Source organism: Anser brachyrhynchus (assembly GCF_964034855.1).
Source record: "Anser brachyrhynchus genome assembly, chromosome: 4".
Lineage (NCBI taxonomy): Eukaryota > Metazoa > Chordata > Aves > Anseriformes > Anatidae > Anser > Anser brachyrhynchus.
The window spans coordinates 56,573,357-56,593,670 of NC_137698.1; the positions used below are offsets into that span (position 1 = coordinate 56,573,357).

The 20,314-nt window shown below is 35.7% G+C and overlaps 1 protein-coding gene and 1 long non-coding RNA gene across 7 annotated transcripts in view; one reads left to right on the plus strand and one right to left on the minus strand.

The window, feature by feature from the left end:
- LOC308193833 (uncharacterized protein) overlaps positions 1-20,314 on the plus strand; it is a 568,958-nt gene that overhangs the window by 6,120 nt on the left and 542,524 nt on the right. For 2 of the 6 annotated variants that reach the window (XM_080588912.1, XM_080588913.1), the window contains exons 4-5: positions 49-2,245; positions 14,825-14,980. The gene's annotated coding sequence lies outside the window, so the exon portion shown is untranslated. Of the gene's footprint in view, positions 1-48; positions 7,703-7,739; positions 8,746-8,849; positions 9,847-14,824; positions 17,373-17,491; positions 17,783-20,314 lie in introns of those variants that run through there. The other 4 variants (XR_013949977.1, XR_013949974.1, XR_013949975.1 and 1 more) reach the window with 4 other exon arrangements.
- LOC308193842 overlaps positions 4,402-20,314 on the minus strand; it is a 30,246-nt gene continuing 14,333 nt past the window's right edge. Inside the window, exon 2 of the long non-coding RNA XR_013949999.1 lies at positions 4,402-14,496. This is a non-coding gene — a long non-coding RNA (uncharacterized lncRNA). The remainder of the gene's footprint in view (positions 14,497-20,314) is intronic.

Genomic DNA, 20,314 nt, shown 5'->3' on the forward strand with positions numbered 1-20,314 from the left:
GTTTATTATCATGTTTTTTAATACTTTTTTTTTTTTTTTGATCTGCAGTTGTTGATAGATTTGGGGAAGAAGTGGTGAGTCATGAACAGGAAGGGCTTACACATGCACAAGAGCACAAGGTGTCATCAGGAGGTCAAAGAAAAAACATCTGCCAAAGTGATGACGTAGCTTGTCAGAAGGGTGAAAAGGCTCAAAATGCCAGTTTGAAAATAGCCTTTGAGGACAAACAGACAGGCGTGTCCAAGAAGAGATGCTGTAACGTGAAAGAATTCCAGGACATTGTGGTCTCAGGGAGAACTTCACCAGGGCAGAGTCCTTATCAGTGTACTGTGTGCAGGAAAAGTTTCAACTCTAGCTCAAACCTTCTCCAGCACCAGCATAGCCATACAGCAGAGAAGCCTTACAAGTGCACACAGTGCTGGAAGAGCTTCAGCCGCAACTCAACTCTGACTCGGCACCAGGAGGTGCACCGGAGGGAGCGCATCTTTGAGTGTTCAGAGTGTGGTGACCATTTTACACGCAGCTCTAGCCTCACCCTCCATCAGAAGACTCATAGGGGGGAGAAGCTCCACCTGCGCACACAATGTGGTCAGCATTTCCACAGTACTTCTGAGCTGGTGGCTCACCAGGGCTTACACTCATGACTTGTGGTCCACACATGAATGTGGTTCTTTGGGCCTCGAGGTGTAAACTGGAACCACAGGAATAAGGATGAAACAATCCCTCTGTAGAACCCACCTCCCTCATTTTTTTTTTCTTCATTTGGTGTAACTTAAAGGTATGTGCAGGTGGTGTCTAAGATTGGCAAAGCAAAGAAAGTGGTAGTCCCTAATGTAAAGAGCCTGGTTGAAAGATCAACTAATTACTAGGAGAGTCCAGTGGCTGAAGAATGCCTTCTTCTAACACATAAGCTTCTGTTGAGATGGAAATATGAGTTTGAATTTATTTAAAAGACAGTATTGGAGAGAGGAATAGGATAGATTCCTAGGCAAGATGTGAACTAGGTACTTTAATGATACAATTTTTGTTCCAAGTTCAGCTACAGGATGACCTTGTGCTAATTACTTTGTCTGTCTATGTCTTTATGACTCATAGTTTAAAAAAGGAATTAGTCTTCTTTAACTTAACTTTCTCAATGTAGATCATGGACTAGTGTGTGCCCAGATCCTACAGTCATTGGAGACAGATGTGTTTAGTAGTATAAAGAGCAACATGTTCTGAAAAGTAGATGTCTCTTTCCTTTGCTTTTAAAAAGAAGATTTTCTAAAACTTTGGGCTTTAGAAGTTCTTTCATCTTTTAATGGAATTTGGGTTGCTAACTTGCAAAGGCACTTCTGATATTAGCCTTTTGTAATTATCCAAGGTTTCTGAAGGGATCATTGCTAGATCAAACATCAAAATGAACCATTCTTTCCTGCCCAGTGCTTATAGATATCTGTAAGTCCTTTGCATCAGCAGAAAAAGTTTGATACTGAAGTTAGGAGTCTTCTACTAGAAATCTTTAATTGACAGCTTGCCTCAATATCTACTTGAGGAGAAAGGAATGACTTGAGAATTGGACTTAAATATAGAGATGTGAGAACAGTGTCTCTACTGTCGTGGAAATCATTGGGATAGTCAGACCAAAAATAAGAAGAGTATTTTCATTTTATTGTACAATTACACATTTAATGGAAAATGGGGCAGTTACTGAGAATTGAGATGACTGTCCCCTCTTGACTTTCACCAACTGAATAGTTTCTTCAGTAGAAATTAGAACCCATCTTATGGGTCCACAGAGATCAGGGAATCGATATTTGTGACAATTCCTACCCTAAAGAAATTTCACCATTTTTCATTGAGATGAAAGGATGAAGAGAGACAGACACCCTGGGGTACAAAAGCAGGCTGGAGAAGTATCTGTCATTACAGCTTACATTCTTGATGTCAGTCCACCTTGCTTTATGGCTGTGCTGGCTTTGTTGTGGTTGGAATTAGCAGAGTAATACCAGAAGACTATTTTTGTATATTAACAGAAAATATCTTAGAATTGTACTTGTTTTTATCCTCCTTTCACAGAACTTGACATCCAAAGTATCTGGGACAAGGATCAGAATCAGGAAATCCTACCATTTTAAAAGTTGTTTTCTGATACATGATATCTCTGACCCACCAGTCACTTTGTACATAGTTTTAGAAGCCTGAGTTCACCTAATCTTCTAATGCCAATCTGTCTTCATGTCCCTACTTTTTGTAACAGATCCCGGTAAGTTACATCCTGTTGTTTCTTTTCCACTCTAAATTTCTTTCTTTGTTTTTCCCACATCTTCCTCATGCTTAACTGACAGTATCAGATATGAAATCACATAGCAGATAACAGAACATTGTTGGAGTAGACAAGTGAATACAGGTCTTTGTGGCTGATTTAGAAAGTGGGTAGTTAAGCTGATACCATTTGTGGGAAGTTCAGGTATCCCATGTTCCCAGTTGTGGGATGTGGTAAGTTCCATGTATTCCAGGGCTCCCTTTTAGTTCTTGAAGCAGTTATCTTTGATTCTTGACTGCTCAGTTAAGCTTAACTAGCAGCACAGTGATGGAGAGAAATCCAGATTGGTTTGGACAAGTAGTGGATTGGGCATCTTGAAGAGCAGCCTGTCTGAAAAGTCTGAACACCTACATTCAGACTCCTAGAGTGAAAGTTTGAGCATATTGCACTGGATATGAACTTGCTCTGTGTACTGAATCAGAATTAATCTGTTCTAGAACTAGACACATTCCAGATCTGGAAGCAGGAGTAATAGTTTTCTTCAAATTGCTGGGGAATATTAATGCTTTCTCTTACTCTAAACGATAGAGATGAATTGTGGAACAGTTATTTTATTACTAATTTAGTTCAGTTCTGATATAGATGGTTGACATATTGTCAATTGAATCAGATTATGTAGAGAGTTTGAGGAGGGCTTAATATTTCATTATAAAGAGTAATTAGGACAATAAATTTCCTACTGCTAGTAGATGCAAAATCTTAGAAAAAATATCAATTTTATATAAGCAAGCTGCTTATTTGAAAGGTTTTCATACAAATTTATTTGCTGTTCAAAAACTAATGTAATCTGACTTCAGAGTTTTGTTTATTCATAAATCTAAACAATGAGGGGGTAGGGGGGGCAGGGGAGGGGCAGAGGAACTCACTTCACTCCTTGTGCATGAGTCCATTCATCCTTGAGATAATAGTTGATGGCTAATTTTATCTGTTCTCATCTCAGCTGGATGACCTGCTACCTGAAGTGAGTCAACAGTTTTTTTTAAGTAAATCACAGCAGTGTCTGAACTTGTATTCCTGCCAGTGTGGATGATGTTATCTGTGTTTGGTCACTCAGATAATCTCCCATTCAAAAAGAAAAAGGACAAAAGAAATTGTCCTTTCTGCCATCCAGATAATTTTCTAGATGTTTGCCTTCTTATACTGTGCTGTCAGCTGTGGGATAAGGCCAGAATTGTGGTTTCTGAGGAGTGAACTCTTAAAACTTGGAGGCAAACATTGAGGGAGAGAAAAATTAATTTCAGACTGGAAAATAACTAAAGATGATGCTATTGTGAGAAACACTCCGTAGCCAATAACTTAGGCTCAGGCGAGGATCTCAGTGAAATAGTAATTTATTCGCGATTGCAATGGCGGGCGCCCCACAAGCAGGAGAGCGCACCTACTAGTTCCAAAACACAGTTTATATACTTTTTGATGACAGGACCCTCCCCTGTTTCCCCACTGGAGTGGGTAATCCAGATTCACAATCTATTTGATGCTTCACAGACAATGCCTGGCCTTCAGTTTCCGGCCTGTTTTTGAGATGATAATGTTTTCTCCCCTTATCTGGCTTGACTTAACATAGTGATTTTCACCTGATTGCTCTAAGGAGTCTGGTTGTCTGCATTTTACGAGGTCACCTGCTGAGCTTTCTTATCACTGTAAGCATATCTCAATACCACATTCCTTCCTTCTAAACAATGTAACACTGCAGAAACAACATTTCTATTCCCACACTATTAACAACACAGCTACTATTGTTCTTTGATGCCAGGAATGTTTTTTTTCTTTATGTGTTTGTACAAACTCCTACATAGTGCAATCGTGCTTTACAATGGACTCTGTTAGGGCTGCCCCTCCAGAACTGAGGGTGAAAAGTGTGAGTTGGGGTGTAGCTCTGGACTTTTCTGAGTGCTGTCATGGAGGATAAAGAGACACCACTTTAGCAATGCCTCTCTACTGTGATCCCAAGAAGATATCTCTGAGCAGTCAAGATTATTACACCCAGCCCCTTCCACCAAAAGGCCTACTGCTGAACGTTTCATTACTCCTAGAATCCTCCCAGTTGGGCAGTCTATCTCTCCTAACAGTTTTGTTTTGTTTTGTTTTTCCTTTCCTTTCCTTTCCTTTCCTTTCTAAACCCTAATTTGGCTTTATGTGTTACAGAGTGCATGTGTGGGGCTCAACATCTCTTAGGATGGAGGATTAGAAATATAATGGAAAAGGAGACAATTCTAAATTCCATCAGTATTTGGAGAATGTTTAGTGCCTGTAGCTGAAGAGTAAAATGGATAACAAAAAGGCGTGAGCAAACTGAATAATCACTAATTCAGATAAGGAAAAATCAGTTTTTACTGTACGGAAGGTATTTCTGATATTTTCAGATGTCTCAGAGTACACGTCTCAGCAATTTTTGCTAAGTGTAGTTTTTTACAAATCATACCAAGAGGATAAAAAGTCAATTTCATGGGAATGTATTGACTTCATAAGGTTTAGATTTCTGGTAGACAATGCATACTTTTGACACAAGCAAATGAAAGTAATGCATTGTATCACCCTTGCCTGTACAAGAAGGTGCTTTTACAAATGCAAGTACACCACTTTTTAACTTATTTAAAGTAGAAACATTTTGCCTTTGTCTCCTTAATCCTTTCCTTGCCCTGCTGACAGTCTCTTTTAAATTCCACATGCCAGCTCCATCTTCCCCTGCCCCCATTTCCATTTCCGTACCCTGTGGCCAGCTTGTGATCCAGAAAGACGACATTCTGTTTTCTCCTCGGTAGAACAGGAAGGACGTGAAAACACAGACGAGAAAGTCTGTTATCTCAAGTTCTGCCTAGATCATTAAAAGACATATGGCAGAATTTTCACTACAGTTCTAGACTAAACACTATCAATATAGATAAACCATGCATTCAGGCTCAAAACTCTAATGTGTCTCTAAATCCCAGTATTTTATTTTCCCTAAACCAATGTGGAAGGTGTTGGAAACATTTCAAATTCCAGCCTGTGTCAGACAAATCCTCCCTGTGCCTGCAATAATACTGAAAACCAACCTTTGTAAAAACTCCCAGCGCCTGAAAAAACATTTCATATAAAAAGTGTCAGATAAATATGGAAGAGCTATTAGCTATTCTGCCTCTAATAAAGTAAGCAGCAGCCAATGTGAAAGTTAATTTATAATACAGGGAAAATAGCACCCACACATCTAAAAGGACTTGCATCTTTCTAAGTAACTCTTCAAGGGTTAAAAAGTTGTACTATTCTTTTTCTTTCCGAGTATTTTATCTGATTGGTTGTCTTTTTTTCACAACTTTAATTTACAGTTACCACTTCCACATGTGTACATTTTAATGATTTGCTCTGGCAAATGTTACTTATCAAATTAGCTTATTCCAGAAAAAGAATCTATGAGGTAGTCTTGCTCAATCAGGCTTATTTCTTGAATTACTTCCGTATCTATGAAAATGCAATTATCAATTTTGATTACTCTTAGATAATTAAATAATGACAAAAGTGCTTAATTTATTAAATTAAGTAGCTTTAGCTCATGCTGCCTTTTAATGTACAAGCTTAACTCCTGTTAACATTAGGGGAACTTTCACTTCAAATATTGAGAGAAAATACCCCTTTTTTCTATATTATGGAGTAGATGTTGAACTGCTGTAAAGCTTTTAGATTATTAAAGGAGGCTTTGCAAACAACATGTTTTTAGTTTTTGAAGTTAAACATATGCTGAAATAGGTGTTCAGGTATTAGAACTGAACTTTTCAGTAAAATTATTATAATTTTCTTTTTGCTTTATTACACTTCTGGGGAGAAAACGTGAGCAGGGACTGTCCCCTTACAGAATTGTTTGCAAGATCCTGTTAGATAGGTGGCTTACTAAAACCTCATGTCTTAAATACTGAAGTAGGATGTTAATGTGTGCTCCTTTGTCAACTGCCCTGGTTGCTTGGCAGGTCCTTGTCTTTCTTTCCCCATTCAGAGCTTTTGCAACTGAATAGAAACTGAGAAGTAAGTCATCTTTCTCTTTACAGAAACGCTATTGCTGATAAGCTTATTAGTTTTCATATGCCTAACTCAATTTCCTAGCATGGTCTCAGCTACAGACTATTAATGAATATACTGTTTGCAAATTTTTATTAAGGTTATTAATTGTGTTGGATTTGAAGGAGTGGATTCAAAGCCTTGAGTTTTTGCTTTAGGTTTTGAAAAAATAAAAGAGGAAAGAGGTGAAGTCACTGTGTGGAAAAAAATAATAATAATAAAATTCAGACTCCCGATAAAAAAGATAATTTCTCCAAAAAGAAAAAGGCTACAAAATAGCATATAAGGGAAAGAGAAGGAATTTGATTGAATCCTCCCCAATACACTACGTTTGAGTTCCTTCTCATTTACATTAATCTAGTGAAACTCCAATGGATGTACAGCTTTACAAGTGATTTTGAATGTCTGTGTAATGCACATTCTGTGTATAAGATTTGAGATGTGTGTGGCCCTGTATGTGTCATGAGAGAGCCTGTCTCACATGCTCTACATCCTTTCTATGTGAATGAGTAGGCTCCTTAAAGGGAGGAAAGGGAATACTAACTGCTAGTTTTATAATGACTTTTTTTTGTAGACTTCAGAATAGTCTATTGAGGAATAGAAAACAATGACATTTCTGAATGGCTGAATATTTATTAGTGTAGATAGTATTTACTTACACAAATATATTGCTGGAGATTAGAAGTTATTATTGAAGTCAGAAGAAATACTGGATTGTAAAACTAATATAACGACAGTGAAGCCTAAAGGATTTCATCTCAGTTAGTGTTTTATTACAGAGAATTTCATCAAACTTGTTTGTTTTTTTTTTTTTTAAATTATCTGTTTGTGATCCCTTTATGTTCATTGTGTTCTTTGTTCTGCAAGTCATATCTCTTGATACTGCCCAGTTATTCAGAAACTACAATGTGTGAACATTTATTTAGTATTCACTAGCACATCTTTTTGACCTTTTTGGCCTTTTTATAGCATTTATCATGAGTAGCCTACCTGACTTCTTTCCAGTTGCAGCTGTTGCTGTGAGACTGATACAGTGAGACACTACGTTCTTTTACTTGCAGTCTTTTCATTACTTCTTTCTTTCCCTGAATAGAAACAGTACAGAAGGTCTGTTCATAACATTTGTGAAAAATATTCTCTGTTACAATAACCAGTCAAAACCAAAAATCAGAATCAGGGTGGAAGACAGTTTATTAATGAAAATTGAACAAACCTTCAATATTCATTTTTTTTTGTTAATAAAATAAATTTTTAATGAAAACAGCTTTATAATGGTTGTGCTGGCAGTGCAGTGGAGATGACTACACATACCATATAGTATAGACTTAACTGAACTAGCCTTAAGTTATCTATATCTGAACTATCCAGGTGCTAGCCTTAATTTATCTATATCTGAGCTATCCAGGTGATAGCCATAGATGTATCTGTGACAGCATAAGGCTTTGCAAGGATAAAATTATTACCAGTATACCAATTAAATAATATAAATCTAATTCACAAATTTCTGATCTGCCTTACAGTCAAAGTAATATAACACCACTAGACTCTGGAGGCTATAGAAATAGGAAAAAAAATGATGTGATTGAACAGTGACAGTATGCACAGGACAAGGAAATTAAAATTGCATACACTGCTGTAATTCTGATGTGTTTGGATTTTTATTTATTTTTTTATTTTTTTATTTTTTTTTTGAGCACAAGGTTTTGCTTTACTTACTATTTAGGTAATACAAAAGTGCAAAGAGTGTGTGTTACTTCTGCTCAGAAAAGAAAGAATTCCCCTTATATGGAGAAGAGAGATATTCAACATGCTAGATAAATCTGGATATCCTTACACACATACTCAAGAAATTTAGTGTTACTCTGCAGCAATATGGATCAAATTTAGCTGTTAGATGTATTTCCAAACTATAATGTAGTTTTCAGTAGTACTCTGAAATATCCTTAGATTTAAGTTGAAGAACAGAGTACGTTTTCATTAGAAATAAGTACATTAATCATTAGAAATTAATAATTAGAAGTACATTAATCATTAGAAATAGTTTTATATTTTTCATTTATTTCTAATAAGTAATACATACTGTGAAAGATTGTTCTTTTTTATGGATGACTCCTAGAGCAGTTTGAATTTTATAATAATTCATGAGAAATTAATAAGCACTCATAATGAATAAACTTAGGGACAGTTTAATGACTATTCATCAGCAGTTCATGCACAACAAATCCAAATGTTTATCAAAGATGTTCATAAACATAGTGCACAAGCAGCCTTAATGAACTGATAAAGAACATTAATGAACATTCATTATGAATTTCCCTTTGCTGAGAATGGCATCCTCAGAGATCTAACACTTCAAATTCCTTTCCTTAAAAAAAAAAAAAAAAAAAAAAAAAAAAAGAAGAAAGAAACATGGGTATTTCAAAAAAAAAAATGTAGTGTTTAGGATGGAAGTGAAAATAAAATAGTTTGTTTGATTGTTTTTATTTATTTATTTATTTATTTTTATTGAGACCAGGAAGAAGTTTTTGTGGAGTTTAAGAATATCTATGCAGTCATGATTTGGGGATTTTTGTGTGAGGGATCTCTGAAGACAATTTTGCCAGAAGTTTGTCAGATATTTATACAGTCATCATCTACTTTATTGTTTGTACCTTGACTGTGGGTTTCATACTTGTCTTATTTGCTACAGAATACAGAGCAGAAATGTAGGACTGCATTCAAGGAGCCTTTTGAAGAAGGGAAAGTTTGAAAATTAGCAGAAGAATAAAGTTAGAAAAAAATCCAGAGGTGTCAGAAAGGGGAGTAATATTTAGCACCTCAGATAGAGGGAAATTATTTGCATTTGGATACCAAGGGTTATCATCAAGATATATGAAATGGGGTTGCACTTTCACAGACAACAGATCCATAATCAAGGGTTACTAAACTGAATATGTAGGAATGTACCCTCTAACATCCCAAATGATTATGGCTGCTAGAGGATATGAAGGAAATGATAGAGGTCAGGCTCCTGTGTTATGAGTGTCCTATTGCTGCTGTCAGAGGCAGGATAAAAAACATTGATCTAAACCAGTATGTCTTTTCTTTTCATATGTTCTTGGAAGATATTGTCAGTGAATGAAGAGGTTAGTCTTTGGGAGGTTTGTGAAGGATGTTTAAGTTAGAACATGATGAGCATCAGAAACTTCATGGCTAACAAAAATGGTGGTTGTTATTGTTTTATTACTGTTTTTACACTCTACATACTGCTGAGTAGAGAATTTACATCGACGTGTCTTTTAAAAACTTGTGTACCATCTTATTTCAGATTTCAAATTGTTTTGGTAGTAGACCATATGTAATCTCAATAACTTGTTCTAGCATTTAATTAGTATAACTTTAAATGTGGAAGTAAAAAAAAAAAAAAAGCTTTAAATTCTGTTTTTCTGTACTGTCAATGTAAAATGAGAATGTGCTTGAAAAAATGTATACATGATGTCTGTGTAAACTTCTTTCAATTCATACTTTCCTGAGTAGAACACAGTACTAATAATTAACTCTTCTCCTACCCTTGTCCCACCACATTTATGGAAGATGGAGGAGTTAATGGAGTTTTCTGTGTTCTACTTCATTATGTTGGAAGACATTACATATAAATAAACAATTTTTGAAATTGCTCTTCAATACACTTGTGATGGTGGTAGAAAATCCACAAAGAGATCTCCGAGATACAAGCCCAACTGGCTACTGAATACTAGCTGGAAAATAAAACTGGTAAAGAAGTAACTGTAGAACAGCCTCAGGATGCCCACACTGATGTTTATAACAGTATAAAGGAAATGTTTTCTTGTTTGCTTGCACAATGTCTGTGCTGCTTTCCTCATTCAGAAACCTTATGTAGCAAAGATCAGAGCAGTTCTATGAGAAGATCTTTGAGAAAGACCTGAGTACAGAGACATCCCTATCATTGAAAGAGAGAACTCCTAAGCTGTTTTCTTCCCAGAAAATTCTGTGCTTTAAATTCTATCTTAAAACTTGGTGGAAAAAGTTGTATTCTTTCTCACCTATCACAAAAACTGAATGTAAAGTAGAACAGCTTCAATGCAGCAAATTAAAATCATAGGTTCAGGAAATCAGTTTAACACTTTCTTGTTTTATGATTTTGCTCATGGGTATATCTTAAATTAAAAAATATATATATAATCCTTGTAGTTAGCAGCTATATATTACTTACATTAATTATTATTTCACTGTTGAAAAATGCCTATATACATGTTATATTTTAATCAAATTGAATTCATAATCCAAAGTAGAAAATGTGTAAAGTATTTATTATTTATTATGGTTCATTTTCATAGGTAGTACAGTAAAAAATAGACTAATCTCTGTTCATATTCATAAAATACAATTATGGGTCCCAGGTTATTTCTAGTAACTGACTAAAGTTTCACTAGCACAGTGATGAAGGCATAGATGAAAGACTGTTTAACTATACACTGGTTCGTTTTCAGAGCAAGTTAAAATGATATGCACAGCATATTAATCACAGTTTCATTGCAAAAACATTGGAGGTCAACTGAATAAAATCACATTTATCTGCAGAGGAACTGGAGGAACAAAACATTCCTTCAACTGGGATATGCTTTTTTTATCTCTAATTCATAGTTATTGGAATAAGATGAAAGCTGTACTAATCATTGCACTGAATTTGCTTTGCATACAGAATAACTAAGCTGCTTCTGGTTTAACTACTGCTAAGAATTCAATAGATACTTATGTAACTCGTTATGCTCAAAATCCTGTTACAGGCAAAAAGGAAACACATATATAAAGCCACAAAATTATTATTAGTATAATTGAAATCTTAACAGTTTAATCAAAAATCATCATTAGTCCATATTTAATTATTACAAAAAAAAAAAAAAAAGAGGAAGAAAAGAAGGAAGAAGAAAAAGAAAAAATGCTAATGGAAAGAAAAAGTCTCAGTAATCCAGTTAAAACTGTTATACACACATACACATGGTAGTATGTACTCCTGGTTCTGGTGTTATGAGCACCTGGATCCTAAGGTCAATGATTTCAGCCAGGTGAAAGGGGAGTACACAGTCATTAGCAGTGCGGCCTTTGCTGGGAGGAATGTAGTGATGATAGCTTCTTCCTTTCTCTATTGTCCACTCTCTACCAGGCCAGTATTTCTGCACACTGCAATATTACATTGCAATCAAAAAAATAACTCATTCTACACAGAATAGCAATTTGTTATTGTCTGTGTGAAAACCATGGTTGTACCATTGAAATTTAAATGAATATAGCAACAGATATAGACACCTGTTCATTAAAAAAAAAAAAGTCTGGTAGAGCTAAACCAAGTAAAAGTAAAGCTTCAGATGAGTCTAGACAATTTTTGACCGAGCAAGCTTGACAAGTTTCAGTCCTAAGTCCTTGTAGACTTGGTAGCCTGTGGCCTGTGCTTACCTATGGCAATGTTGTGCTACGGGGCTACAGGATTACAACCTCAACATATATTTTCTAGTTTCTCTCTCAAAATTAAAAGACAATTTTGGAAGACTGATCAAAATTAGGTTCACTAAAGGTAATATAGCTAGTACTCTATTTATCCATGTGAACTCCTAATCTAGATTTTCCTTTGTTTCTTAGTGTTCATTACTTTTCCACTCCATTCTTATACATCCTTGTATTTTGGTGGGGGAGGTGGCTAACACAAACTTGAGTGATAGCTCTGAAAAATGCTGCACTTTTCAGAGGCCATGGAAGTACCTCAGCTCAAATGTGATTTATGGTGCATTTTAATCCCTTGGTTCACTTGAAAGTAATGGGCATTTTCAGTGGACACAACTATGGTTTAGAATGTGTGAGTAGTCTATGATGAGGCCATGATGTTGAGTTCTTCCAATAACTTCATGGGATCTTAGAAAAATTCATAGGAAGGGATCTCAGTAGGGCTGTAGTCCTGCTCAGAGCAGGGCCAGCTGTGAGCTCAGACTAGGTTACTTAGGGCCAATTCAGTTGTGTCTTGAAAGCCTCCAGTGCTAGAAACTCCACAACCCTTCTGGGCAGGCTGCTCCACTACTTAATTGTCCCCATGGTAAAAAGGTTTTTCCTTGTATATAGTCACAATCCCTTTTGCTTCGATTTATGTCTATAATATCTTAATGTCTTAGGATGCACCTTAGGATTCTCCTGCCTGGCTCTGTCTTCTTGATACTCCTTTTAGGTATTTGAATGTTGCTATTATGTGGTTTAAGAGGTTTGTACCCACATTAGAAGAGAAAAAATCCTAATGCAATTTCAATATAGAATTTAACAGTATAAGCATGGATCTGATTATACTTTTTTTTTTTTTCTTCTTCTTCTTTCCAACTGCAAATAAACCTTTGTTGTTGGGTAGGTATGCAATTTGCCTGCATGATAAAAAATAAAGTTTTATCCTTTATGGGTCATTCATACTTTTCGTCAAGATAAACAGAAATCCATGGTTTGCTTTTACTATATAATAGAATCATAGCAGACAGACAGGCATCTCAAGAATACCAGTATTTAAATAAATGTCTTCTATGCGATGCATATTCAAAATTTGGAGAGTTCAAATCAATAACATAATAGCTGCTCATTTCTGATTTCTTCTCAAATATCCTGACTATCTACCACAAAGTGTTGCCTGCTATACATATTGTTTTTATTTTTGGCACCTTGCCTGCAATATAAAATGTCAGGCAGAATTTTTTTTTTCCCTGAATTGTGGAACAAATCAGAAGTAGACAGGCATTTAAAAACAGATTTGATTTGCTGTATTTTGCAAGCTCTCTGAGGCAAGGTGATAAACCATAGCAGCTTGAAGTAATGCGATGAGAGAACTCTATCACTCTGCGTATGCTTAACTCTCTTTCACTATCATGCTGCCCTTAAAAAGTGTTTATGAGAAATAAAAAGGACTATCAGTTTGATACAGATTTGTAATATCAGAAATGCTGAATCATGGCTCCAAATAAGCTATGTGCATAAGAGCATTACATGTTCAACCAAATAATTTTGTATTACCTGGAAACTTCCACTCTACAGGATGCTATTTTTCCCACTGATGCACTTATGAAATGTTTAGAAGGTGTTGTACTGGATTTTGTTATCAGTATTATTTTTGGACTACTTTCAGAGCTAAAGCTGAAGAACTTCTTTTTCTTCTTCCTTTTTTTTTTTTCTTTTTGGTTCAAAAGAATTTTAGTTTAAAATAGTCATCAGTGAAGTTGCCCTTTTCACCCACATGTGTAGGAAGTACAGTGTTCTAGTTAAATTTTGATGGATTTTTTGATAACAAAAAGTGTGTATTTTAAGAATGACGATAAAAAATAATTTAATGAGGTAGAAGGAAAACAAAATCTAAACCACAGCATCCAGTCCTCCAAGGCCAAGTTGCCTAACACTGAACTTTAATATATACACATTAAAGTCTCAGAGGCACAAATACAAAGACAAAATACAGCTCTACAGAAATATTGAGACTCATTCTTTGAACACACAAAACTTTATAAACACATAGATTCATATTTCAGTATAACTAATGTTAATAATTTATATTCAGACAAAAGTAAAACCAAATCAGGTTCCAGTCCACATGTCTTGGCTGGGGATTAGAAATGAGTAACATATCATAGGCAAGTCCTTATGGAAAGGTATCTTCCATAGATTAAATACTTAAAGTACTTGACTTTTTTTTTATTTTTTTTTTCAGATTTGAAAAATATGCAGTATAATACAATGCAAATAGTAAAAGTCCTTTACATTTCTCAGCATAGAAGTAAATTTATTAAGTTGAAGTAATTGAAGTAATATATTTGAAAAAAGCTTTTATCTGGGCTGGCAGCTATAAATAGTAAAGAGAAGCCTTTATACAGGTATGAGGAAACTACAGGAATGCAACAGAGCCTCCAGAAAAAAATGCAAAAAAATAAAATAAGCTCTTCTCTGCTTAAAATAGGATTGTCAGTCTTTATTTTTGGCATAGGAAAAATATATATTAAGTGCTTCTGAAGAATAAATTCACACACAACACTCACAGTGTAGGAGTGGGGGTTTTCTGACTGTCTCACATGGGGGTTAGGTGAAAATCCCTGTAGGCTGAAGAAATTAGGCCTTCTCAAAGGTGATATGAAAGTAAAGTAGTTCATCTGAAAGAGAAAGAAAGAATATATGAAACAAAATATGTGCTCACAGAATATGCTTAAAAAGGATGTATTTTTTGTCTTAAAATCAATCAATCAATCAATCAATCACAATTATGTTTACCTGGGCCAAAATAGCAAATTAAAAAGCTTTCAAACTGTAATTAATTAAAAAAGAACTGAAAGCAGTATCAATTTTGTATTAAATTCCTGTTTCAAACAGACCTGGATTTTGTGAGCTTTTGTCAATTTTTGCTCTTCAATATATTTTATCTTTATAAGACATTTGTTAGCAATTAACTTGACTTTTTTTTTTCTTTTTTCTTTTCTTTAGGCTGATTGTTCTGTTAATATACACTGAAATGTATATTAGGTTGTAAGGATGTAAGATGGAGTGAGCCACAATGTACAGACTGGAACCTAGGCAGGCAGAAATTAATAAAGGTGGCAACAGAACATTCCTTTCTTCCACATCCTCCGCAAAACAGCAGTGAGTCCTTTTGAATAACAGGGAGTACTACTGCAGAGCTGGTGTTCTCTCCAAATGCAGGCTTGAGGTAGTAGGCTCAAGTGAGCCTGCAGTGATGGCTAGACACATTATTCTACTTACTACCTCAACCCATGGATCCATTTTCCTGATCTGAAATGCCCTGATAACTGCTTTGTTACAGAAGTGAGGGAGCATCCATTGGCTTTCTCTTCATGTCCAGACTGTTAGGTCTTCAACCAAGAATATCTTGCAACCTCTAAAATACCCAGACACACCCACTTCCTTTGGCTTATTGAATGGTTCTTTGCTATATGCTGAAGCATAGAGAAGGTGAAGGAGGTTGGAAGAGTTCATTCCTGAGCCAGGAGATGCTAGCTCAAATGCCCTCAGAGACAGGAGTGCATTGATCCTGATTAGTGCACTACCTGTTGATCAGATATCTAAAAAATTTGACCATTTATTATGTAAGTAACACCTCGTGTAAGCCTTAATCTTCAGAGAAGAGTTCAGAGATACAAAACCAATTGGTTCACTCACTGATTCCATGATTAAATCTGTAAATTTTCAAACTTTTCTTCTTTCTTCTTGTTATTATTATTTTTAAGTATGTACAATACAAATGAACTACACAAAATGAATGAGAACTAATAATTTTAAGTAATGATTACACCTTAATAAACTATAGGGAGCACAGTTATGTTTGTGAAGTCCATTATCTGATGGAAGTCATTGTGTTACACAACGTAATGCTCTATGAACAGAAGATCTTTTAAAGGTTTCTAATTGAGTCCTTTTCTAACCTCCTTGATAAATTGATTGAATTCTGTAATCACTGTTGGGTGTTTTTTCACTGAAGGGTGAATATGTGTAATCTGAGATGTGACTTCAGTGACTTCATTTCAATGTGAGATTTCTCTATTTCCTATAACTATCCTGTGAATAGAAATGTAAATTCCCATTGATTGGTCTCAAGGTTATGTTTTATCAGATTGCTGGCGGAAAAAAAAAAAAAAGAAAAGAAAAATGCAATGGTATTGCTCTCAGAAAGCTGTCATTCATTCACCTTGAACAGGCAATGCCAATAATCTTAAGTGAAATTACTGTTCTTTTCTTTTTTTCCCTTTTAAAATCCATTAGGAGGATTGACTATGAGCTTTTAAGCGGGTCTCAGGAACTATTCACACATTCATCATGCTCTTGTCCTGTACTAATACCCTCTAGGGAAGCAGTAAGTTAATCCAGGAATGTTTGATGCAATGTCAGTGCTCTTGAAATGAATCAGAACTTTCATCTAAACCTTGAGCCTTTAACAGGCATTAATATTAAGATGACATGCTGTGGGGAAGTTGTACCATTTCTCTAGCCATAATACAGTATTCCCAGTATTTAAATACATATATTATGACATTGGAGTCAATTAATATATCAGTGAGATCATCCAACAGCTGTGGAGTTTCCTAAGAATTCACGTTTCCCTGCAGTTCAGAATGCGTTTTAAAAGCCAAAGACTGGTTTCTGACTTCTGTCTCCTGCAATTCCTGGCACTGCTGGATGGGTTAGAAGCCTTCAGAAGAGGCAAGTTCTGTAGACAAAACTATTCTGCAATACTTCCTACCACAGTCCAGATCTTTTTTTTTTTTTTTTTTGCTTTATTCACTAAGGAGATGCTCTATTCTGTAACAATGTTTTTTGAAGTCCCTCTTCCAGTGTCAGCTGCTTGGTCTGTTGTCAGCTACATGAACTTTAGTTAATCTTGTTTTGACTTTGATTTTGGTATATCATGTGCTTTCACAAGGTTGGTAGTAAATAAACTTTGTGCTGTAAATATGGTAGCCTCCTCTTCTCCTATACCTTGTATTCCCCATGAAAGTCCTTTGGCTTACTGACTCCATAACTATTAACCACTGAACACAGACACCCTGCCCATTCAGTCAGGAGAAATGGGAGAAAGTTGGCTTGCTCCGTACACCTCTCCTCCAGTGTGACCAATTGCAGCATGTTAGCATGGGCCTGCTCCACCTTAGAGTGAAAAATAGATCTCTCAATTTAAAAATAATTTAGTTCTCTAAAACAGCAGCAGTATTAAGTAGAAGTGATGAAGTTTTCCAACATTTCCATGCAAATATGACTTGATCCTCTTCACTGATGACCAATTCTAGGAATCAGTGCTTCCTTTTTCTAAATATGTGTCATTTAATTTTTCTCATTGCCGAGCCTCACAAAAAGGGGCCAATTGCTATTAATTCTGTTGAGCTTTCTTAGATACAAATCCCACCAGATACAGAATCCACAGATATGGATTAATACCACCATATCACCCATGTAGCTCACAGAATAACCTAGAAGATGGATGAAGCCTGAGTTGCTACTGACATGTGAGGCAAACACAAAGGTACTAAGAATATTCACACAAAAAATGTGGTATATGACCAGTCATCCTCTGTCCTCTTTTCTACTGTTTATGGCAAATGACTTTTAAAAAGGTTTTTCACCACCTCACTTTTCCTGCAGTTGCATGATAACTTGTACTTGAGGAAGGGGCAAAATACGTTTCTTTCCCAGAAGTGAGCATATCAACCTACTTACTTGAAGCTTTTTTCTACTACAACAGAAGGCTGTGGAATTTATGCAGAGGACTGCAAGAGACCCATCTTCTAAAGCTATTTTTAACTATTAGCTGTACTCATTACTGCCTGTTTTTTACAGTGTAAATAAAACAACTTTTTTTTTTCTTTTTGTCAAGTCATTGTCACTTCTAAAGCGTCCAATGTAGTAAAACATAACTGCTATATTTCTTGTGGACTTACAGAGTGTCATCAGTTCTACCTTTGGTACAAGCCATATTGCATTTAAAGGACTTGTTTCCTGGGATGTGGTTTAAAAAGAGTGGATCATTCTTTTGAAAGGCTTTGATCACTGCAGTCATATTGTTGCACCTTTTATCTTGCTGGTACATTGATTTTAGCCAAAGACTGCCTTTCATGAAACTCTGAACTTTAAAAGCACCTCAGTTTCAAGAAAAAATATTCTGTGAAACATCTGAAGGCTCAGTTTTGATCTTTTTATGTGCATATTACTTCTAACTTATTTTCAGTGTAACAGTTTCTCAATGTGTATGCTTCTGAAATGTGAATTACCAACAGTGTGGAAAAATTTTGAGAATTTTATTTTTAAAGTGTATGAAAATTATCACGTATTTCTGCCTTACAGCTGTGTTCTCTTTTGTTTTGTTTGTTAATTAGTTTATTGGTCAAAAAACTGAGGCTTGTTGGAGCTATATTTGTTGAAACACAGGATTCAAGGTGTGAATGTTAATACTGTTAATTTTTTTTTCTTAATATTTACTGTGCTTTGGTATTCTCTAGAAGTCTTTTCACTGGACTACATAAAACACTTTATTCTCCTTTAAAATGTTCTAAAAGAGGCGCAAGGAAATCTGTGTTTGCCTGGAAAGCGAGACAAAGATTTGAAGAGCGTGCTACATCTATTATTACTATGCTGCATTACTTCTATTATAACTGGAATGTTTACTAAGTAGATATAAAATAAAAATAAGAAAGCATGTAGGTTCGTTTGAACCCTGGGACTCCTCTATTCTTATGTGTACTGTATTTGTAGCAATAAATCTCATGCCACTGCACTTCTGAAATTTTCAACATAAATAATTAAAACATAACATCTATTAGGATTGCTATAAATTCTAGCGTACCATGAAATGTCAGGAGAAAGACTTCACATTAATTCTTCTCTTAAAAAACATAAATCTGAAGAAAGTTACTCTGCAAGGCACTGTGAGAAGATAGGTCTGGCACTGTCATTTGGAAATGTCAGTAAGAAAACAAACAAACAAACAAAAAAAGCATAGAATCATCATAGAATCATCATAGAATCATAGAACGGTTTGGGTTGGAAGGGACCTTAAAAGACCATCTAATCCTAATACCCTTTCCATGGGCAGCGACACTGCCCACTAGACCACATTGCCCAAAGTCCCATCCAACCTGGCATTGAACACCTCCAGGGATGTGGCATCCACAGCTTCTCTGGGTAACCTGCTCCAGTGCCTCACCACCCACTGAATGAAGAATTTCCTCCTAACATCTAATCTAAATCTCCTCTCCTTTAGTTTAAAACCATTCCCCCTTCTCATGTCATTATCTGCCCAAGCAAAAAGTTGCTCTCCATCTTTTTTAAGACCCCTTTAAGTACTGAAAAGCTGCAATAAGGTCTCCCGGGATCCTTTTGTTCTCCAGGCCAAACACCCCCAGCTCTCTCAGCCTTTCTTTATAGGAGATGCACTCTGATCATCTTTGTGGCCCTCCTCTGGACCCACTCTAACAGGTCCACATCCTTCTTGTGCTGGGGGCCCCAGACCTGGATGCAATACTCCAGGTGGGGCTTCATGAGGGCAGAGCAGAGGGGGACAATCACCTCCCTCAGCCTGCTGGCCACCCTTCTGGTGATGCAGTTGGCCTTCTGGGCCAATGTCTGTATTTTAGTAAACACTGCTCTAACTCAAAGTCAGTCTGTTCTCCCAGAGCATTCCTTTATTGACATTTAGATTCCCTCTGAAAACCGTATCTCAGGAGTCTTCATTTTAGCCAGGAAATCTCAAACAGTAACTGACTGTTATGGGACTTTCTGGGGCACTGAAACATCACATATATTACCTTTGTTATGGCATGGACAAACGAATCTCTAGATTTTATACTTCTGTGTAGATTCATCTTCTTGAGATTTTCTTTTGTAAGAGTGTCGTAATATCTTTTATATTTACTCATGGCTAGAATCCAATGAAAGGGATTCAATTTTGTTTTACATCTCAGTTGTCTAAGGTTTCCTTAGTAACAGTGGGCACGAATTGAACAGAGGGAAAATAAAACATCTTTTTAAGATACATCTAAGTCTTGCGGTAAGTGGTGTCAATTCCTCCGTAAAAAATAATATCAAGGAATGAAGATAAATTTTCCCTATCATAGTTGGATAAGATGCTATAAAAATGCATGATTCCACATGTAGTGGAGACAATAATTTCTTCCACTACCTGTAAACAGTATTTGGGACTAAAATCTGAGTAACAGTTGAAAGGAGGCTAATCATCTTCTTTGTAATTGTCAAATAATTTTTGAAATACAGTAAAACTTGTTTTAAAAACATTATTTATTTATTTTAGTGGAACAATGAAAAACAGTTCTTATTAATTTATGAAGGCAGCAGTAGCTTTATTTGAATGCTTTCACTCTAGCTTTTTAATAAGTAGATTTCAAAATTACAGGTTACTCCTCACAAAATGAAATTTTGATTGTACTATAAGTTCAGTCTTGGTCTGCCTGT